Here is a 7176-nt window from a genome sequence, read left to right as displayed (position 1 = left end):
TGAAACAAAGTAATATCTCAGAGGAAGCACACATTTCTTACTATGTAATAATCTCAAGAAGAGCCTTGTTCATATTTCAGACAATTTGTGGTAAACCATTATGCTCAAGGATAAAGATACATTTATCTCCTCACAAGTCATATGTAGATAAGGGGGAGCGTGAGTGTTATGACAATTACATTTACTGGGACGGTAAGTTAAAAATAAACAAGAGCCACATTGTTCTGTAACACTGTCAGTGTTTTTAAGAACAGAGTAATGGGATTAAGTGTCAAAAACAAAGTGACACAGCCCATCCTCACTCCTCGGTGAGTAGAAGGAGGGAGTAAAAGGGAGAGAGAGAGAGAGAGAGAAAAAAGAGACAGACAGAGAGAGAGAAAGAGAGAGAGAAAGAGAGAGAGAGAGAGGGAGGGAGAGTTAAAAAGGGGCTTCTGAGTGACATGATGTGCACACTGCAGGATAGGTCAGTGCTAAAATCAAAGTTGCACAGATGGTCATCAAAACATGCGGCGAAAGGTTCTCAGAGCAAACTTACACAAGGAGAGGAGGAGGTGGAAAACGGGTGGAGAAGGGGTGGAGGAAGACAGGGGGTTTAAGCACATCTCCACGTCAGTGTTTTCACCGTGTCTCTTACATATAGCTGTCCTCTTTACATATAGCTGTCCTCCGCGTCAGTGTCTCTTACATATAGCTGTCCTCTTTTACTAACCCAGCACATTTCTTCAAAATCTGCATTCTTTAAAAACAACAACAACAACAACTGCTTTGCAAAGACTGGTGTCATGTGAAATTTTGGGTTCTAACTGAACAGTAGATATAGAAATGTCACTATTGAACATTTGGACCAGAAGGACTGGTTATGATAATTAAGTAATAATGTTTGCTGGATAATTAACAGGGGCAAATTCTTCAGATTAATTCTGCTGTCTTCACTACAGTATATACCAGAGATATTTAATTAATCTCCCTTTCAGAATAAACCCCTTTTTTCCTTTGAACTTCTTTTTTTTTAATTTTTATTTATTTATTTATTTATTTTAAAATTAAAGCTGCCATGTGAATGCTGCCGAAATTATTCATGCAAATTTTAGCATAGCAGATCTTCGTGTTTTAACAACAGTGAAGTACTGTAACCACAGTATGTTGGCACTGGTTGATTTTTAAATGCATTTGCAACAGAAACCATCCTGATTGGGTCTATTAATCCTCTTAATTGTCAGTCACCTAAAGTCTTCTGCTTGGCAGTATTATGAATATATTGCAGACATAAATTAACCATCTGTCTCTGAGCAGAACACAAAGAACTAAGACTGGATGGAGATCTGACCAAGACACTCACAAAGGGATCAGTGAGAGAGAGAGAGAGAGAGAGAGAGAGAGAGAGAGAGAGAGAGAGAGAGAGAGAGAGATAACATGACTAGCTTGGGGCAAAGAAGATGAGGAGCTGTTTCCTGGCTAATTAATTCATCATAGGTCTAATAAAATACCTCTGGATACAGCAGGAGAGGAAGCATTAAATCACAGCCATGGCATCAGGAGGGAAACTTGAAAAACCATGTTTCATAGCACGGACAAGGTCAGATTACCTAACTTACCTAAAGTACCTAATATGATCATTTAATTATGGTTTCGGTGTTATTATTATCTCTTGCTAGTAAAGACAGCACTGTCCTAAAAAGAAAATCGAAAATAATCCAGTTTGAAAAGAGTGCGAAGAATGCATTAGCCCCTTTGCTAACACCCCCCCCCCCCCACACACACACACACACCACCACCACAATGAGCCAATTACCCTTCCAGAATTTTACTGACATTTTTCCCACTCCGATCTCCACACAGAGCTGAAAGAGGTGCCTTTATGATTTTAACTCAAATGGGACTCTGCCCATGACCCATCTGGTTCTTGCTGGACAAAATTCTGTTCAGCGTACTTTGCCCAGTGCCCAGCTTCTGCCAGTGACGACAGCCATTCCAGAGGCTAACTGCCTTATTGGATTCTATTGGTGTGAAAGTATTTTATACTGGCCGGTGTATTGAACGTCAGCAGTTATCGTTAACCCTTTACTGGCCTTCTCTCCATATTGTTCCAGAAAGTAAAAATGTTTTATCTACAAACTTTGTTTTCCCTTTTTATTTTTATATATGTAAGATAAATTTCCCTGGTATATCCTGTTTGGAAAACACATTTGCAGCAATAATTAAAAATGGCAAACAGCATCATTCCAGCTGAGGGACATACACCTTCCTCTGAGGATCCTTAAATTATTTCCATCGTGAGCTTTTTTCCTTTTTGTCTGCATTCAGTTTTTTTTTTCTTTACCTTGTTTACTTTTCAGGGCTGAATAGTATGGGCCCACTTTGTTTCCCAATCCAGAAAACATTTAGTGCGTAACTGCTGGTGATTTGTCTTCCTTTGTCTTCTTGCTCCGTGGGCCATTCTCTTAAATCAGCCCACGAATGGACCCTCAGTTTTAGACCTTCACAATTAACGGTCATTCTCAGTTTGGTTGTTGACAAAGGATCGGGGAGGTTTTTTAATCCAGAGAAACATACCACTGGAGAAAACCATTATGTTCAGGTAAAATGTGTATACATGAATGCATCATACAACTCAATTTGTAGATGTAAGATGTAAGATGTAAGATTTTTCTTTATGCACAAATTCTCAGACATCCTTGCTCTTGATGACTACAGTAGATTCGAGTATATAAGGCATTTGTTTCTGACCTTTACATGGTTTATATCTTGCATCTGTGTTAAGAATCCCCCTGAAAACAGGTGGCCAGGTGGCTTTCTAGGCACAGATACATGTCATTTAGAGTGGGAGAGATTTCTGCTGAGTTTGAAAAACCAAATATAAACAGATTTAGTGAAATGATGTCTGACGGTCCTCTTGTTTTTGTGTTGCAAGACGAGACATACCATACAATAATCAGGATGATTTTAATCAGGGCCTGTGGCTGGATTATTAGATTATTGAATATATTAGATAAATTAGATTATTGGTGGGGTGGTAGGGCCCAGTGCAATGCCTTTTCATGGAGCCCAAAATCCCTGGCAGCACCCCTGGGTATAGTTTTAGCTGGGTTGATAAACATGATGCATTTGACTACTGGAAGCCATGGAGTTATGAGTTACAACAAGGGGAGTGTGCGATAATGTGCAAAATATTCACTCTGATTGATGAGGGTCACAGCTGCCTCCACAAGAATGTCTGCTGTGCCCTATTGGTAATGGAGACTATGTTCTTCTCCCAAGTCAGCATCCTGGATATAGTGTTGCTGACCAACCTGAGAGACTCCTTATTCCCAACTATCTCTAGTCTATAAGGTGTTGAGAATCAGGTGGTTGGAAATGCAATAGGACATCAGCTGTTTAACATTCTTACTGTAGGCAGACTGGTCACAGTAGGTAATGAGGCAGACAGCGTGGTGTCTTCTGCAAACTCTAGGATCTTCACAGATGGTTCTTTGGAGGTATAGTCATTGGTACAAAGATGAAACAGGCACTCTGTAGCTGTGAGTCAGGAGATTTGCCATCTCCTCTCTGTGAGGAAATGTGTGATCAACTGACAGATTTCATCTGACATAGGCAGCTGGATGAGTTTAGTCGGCAGAAGTTCTGAAACACTGGTGTTAAAAGCTCAGGTTCACAAAGCGAACTCTTACATGGGTGTCTGGACTGTCGAGATGCTTTAGCTTAATGTGCAGAGCCAGGTTTACTGCATCATCAACAGACCTGTTGGTTCTGTACACAAACCAGAAAGGGTCTGTACGCAAACCACTAGCAGGGTCTCTGTGATGAGGCTGGGACAAGGCATTCACAGATCAATATGACTACAGAGGGCAGGGCAACCAGCATGTCATTTAGGCTTGTAATTCTCATCTTCTTAGGGACTTAGACAATGATACAGCATTTAGAGCATGTGGAGACAGAGCAGAGGTCCAAAGATCAATGAAGAGTGGAGATTGCCCTTTGCTCTGTCAAATAAACTCCCTCTTATAGGACAGCTTTATGGACAGATTATAATTCCATCCAGTAAAACTGTGATAGCTACAGACAGCTACAGACACCAGATAGCTACATTTGAAGACAGTGAAGAATAGTTTGTAAAAGGTATGTTATGAACTATTATAATGACAACATAAAGGATCATGGCAGCTTGTGGCGTGGGAAAATACCTTTACTATAGCAAATGGTGCAACACTATTTCCAGCAAAGGTGTCTTATTAAGCTATGCATCCAGTCATTCATGTGTGCCTGAAGAGGATGAGAGAGATTAAGAAAAAGATAAAAGCCTTCTCACTGTACTCACTACTCCCTAAGCAAAGCTCTGTGGTCTAGTTATAGGGATTTTATTCATTACACTGTAGGCTTGAATTCCACAGAGGTGGAATTATTACATATCAGCTCATACTACGTTACAATGTCACTGGGGGTTCTCCAGTGGAAATCCATTTCAGATGCAGTTAGGATTAACCTCTGTCCAGAAAAACAGCCAATACTGTCACAATTCTAATGGAAGGATGTTCCATATGATAGGGGTATGCTAAGAGAATTGCTGAAATCCCTGGAGCTCTCATCATGATCAATAACAAAACAAAACAAAAAATTCCTACTATGCTTTGCACTGAATCTAATGAAGTCCTGGTGACCCCTCTCATATTCTGACAATAATTAAATCCGGTCTATGCAGTGGTTTCCTAATTATTATTCATGGCGTTAAGACATTACTATATTGATCTGGGATTAACTGCTAATGGAGTCATAATGAAACACCTACACTACTGTCATCAGCATTATGAAAGCTCATTAACATAGTGTTTTGTACTGTGTGAGTATGTGTGTGTATATTCTTTTTGTGTGTTCAGAAAACCCACAGATAATTTCTTCAGTACAGTACCTCAGTTTCTAGACTGATTAATGACCTGTTATGTTGCTTGTGTACTGCCTGTTCTACGCTGAAGCTAAGATTCTGGGAAAGTGCAACACAAACGCAATACCTAGAATTCATTATATCTCGAAAATGATGCTGTTCTGTAATTCTGCATTTGCAAATGAGCACGTATAAGCTGACGCCGTGTCACTAACTAGCCATTAGTGCTACAACATGGTGTTTTGTCTTAAACCTTTGCACTATAGATAAAAGCGCATGTCCATCTCATCCTGTAGCTTAAGGGAACCTAACTGTGTGCCCCCCCCCTCCCCCTCAGCCATTCAAACAAGACCTCTCCAGGCAGCTTAAGGAGTTTCTCAAGCTGGGCATCGTTATGCATTCTCCAAACTCCGCCATAGCTACACTAATCCAAGGAGATGATCAATACTAATTGGTCTCTTTGGAAGGCATAACAGCAGGAAGGGGAGGAGGTAGCCGCAGTGGCGTGCTAATGAAGAATTCATGCCGTGCGTCTTTGTGGCGAAAGGTCAGCCGTTAGCGCTGGCGTCCACTGTCGTGCTCCTCCATTAACTCTGCCCGTCTTTCTCTCTCTCTCTCTCTCTCTCTCTCTCTCTCTCTCTCTCTCTCTCTTTCTGCCTCACTCTTTCCTCAGTGTCTCATAAATTGTTCATCCCTCCTTTTCCCCGAATATCTTGGTGGGGGACGGGGGGCCTTGGATAGATGATGGTTGTAAAAGGATGACTTGTCAGAGGAAGGCAGGAGAGGCAGTGAGATGGAGGATATATTTTTTGCGTTGCTCTGGGGCTCGCTGTGTCATCTGAAGCCGGTGTACTCTGCAGCCAGCCCAAAAGATAGCAGCGCTAAGTGGCGTGTGTGTGATTGGTGCTCCTCGAATCAGCGGATGAGCTTCTAAGTCAGCTAGAATAAGAGCATGCATTTCAGGTTCACATTTAAAGACAGAGAATAAAAAACGATGAGAAAAGGTAGGGAAAGAGCAAACTCAAAAGTGAGCAAAGGCCACACCAGCTAAGACCCATCGCTCCTGACGATAAAGCAGGGGCAGGAGAGATAGAGATCATGGAGAGGAAGGATGAAGAAACAGACAAAAAAGCAAAGATGGTAGCATGGCCACTTATACTATGGCAAAGAAAAAGAACAAACCACTGCCTTAGGAAGGAAGGCACAGGTGTCTGTTAAATAAACCAAATGTGGTCAAGCAAACTCAACAGATGCAGAAAAACAGAAAAAAAAGAGAAAAAAAACCCCCCAGAAACAAAACAAAGCAAACCTGCCTTTTCTTCAAACCAAAAGATTTCAAACGTCGATTTCAACATGCTGTACAGGCACCTGTAATTACTCATGTTGTGTTTGCCAAAACTGAACAAACATTTGTTGTTATGTGGCAAGCTGGTGCAAATGAGCATGGTGTGTGTGTGTGTGTGTGTAGGGGGGGGGTTGAGATTCTTCTCCCTGGCAGGGTGGAGGGGTGCATGAGAATTGCCCCCGGGGCCCTTTATCGAGGTCCCGCCTCATAGATGTAAACACCATGTTATATGAGGCAGACATTGAGCACCACCATACCTGTGCTCAGGTCTTCATCTCCTGTCCACCTGTCCCCAGAACCACCACATCGTAACTTGTTCTCTCTACAGCCTTACTAATCGCCTTCAAGCTCCAGAGCACAGAGCCACGCTCTTCTCTTATTTCCCTTCCCTCTATCCCTCTCTTATCCCCCATCTCTTGGCTCCATTTTCCCTGACATTGCCTTCGTTTTTCCTTCTCCCTCACTCTCTCCCTCACTCCCTCCATCCCTCTCTTGGCTCCATTTTCCCTGACATTGCCTTCGTTTTTCCTTCTCCCTCACTCTCTCCCTCACGCCCTCCATCCCCTCATTGCCTGGGGCGAAGTTTGCCGGCATGGGCGGAGGGAGAGATTTCTGATTAGGTTTCACTCTTGTGCCCGGATGAAGTGAAATAATGAAAATCCCATAATGTAATATGATTTCATACAAAAAGAGCATCTACAATAAATACAGATAGAGTGTGTGTGTGTGTGTGTGTGTGTGTGTGTGTGTGTGTGTTTGTGTGTGTGTGTATGTGTGTGTGTATGTGTGTGTGTTTGTGCCTGTGCATGCATACTTGTGAGAGAGGTACCCCCATCATTTGAAGACACCAAATGCTATTTTTATAAAGACATTTTTCATAAAAGAAAATGATTGTTTTGGACCATAATTATGTTAAAGCTGTCTTTTTTCATATTAAATTTTCCCCATTCCATCT

Source organism: Electrophorus electricus, chromosome 2 (genome assembly GCF_041902795.1).
Source record: "Electrophorus electricus isolate QZ-2024a chromosome 2, ASM4190279v1, whole genome shotgun sequence".
NCBI classification, from domain to species: Eukaryota; Metazoa; Chordata; class Actinopteri; order Gymnotiformes; family Gymnotidae; genus Electrophorus; species Electrophorus electricus.
Note: the sequence above shows the minus strand (reverse complement) of the source record.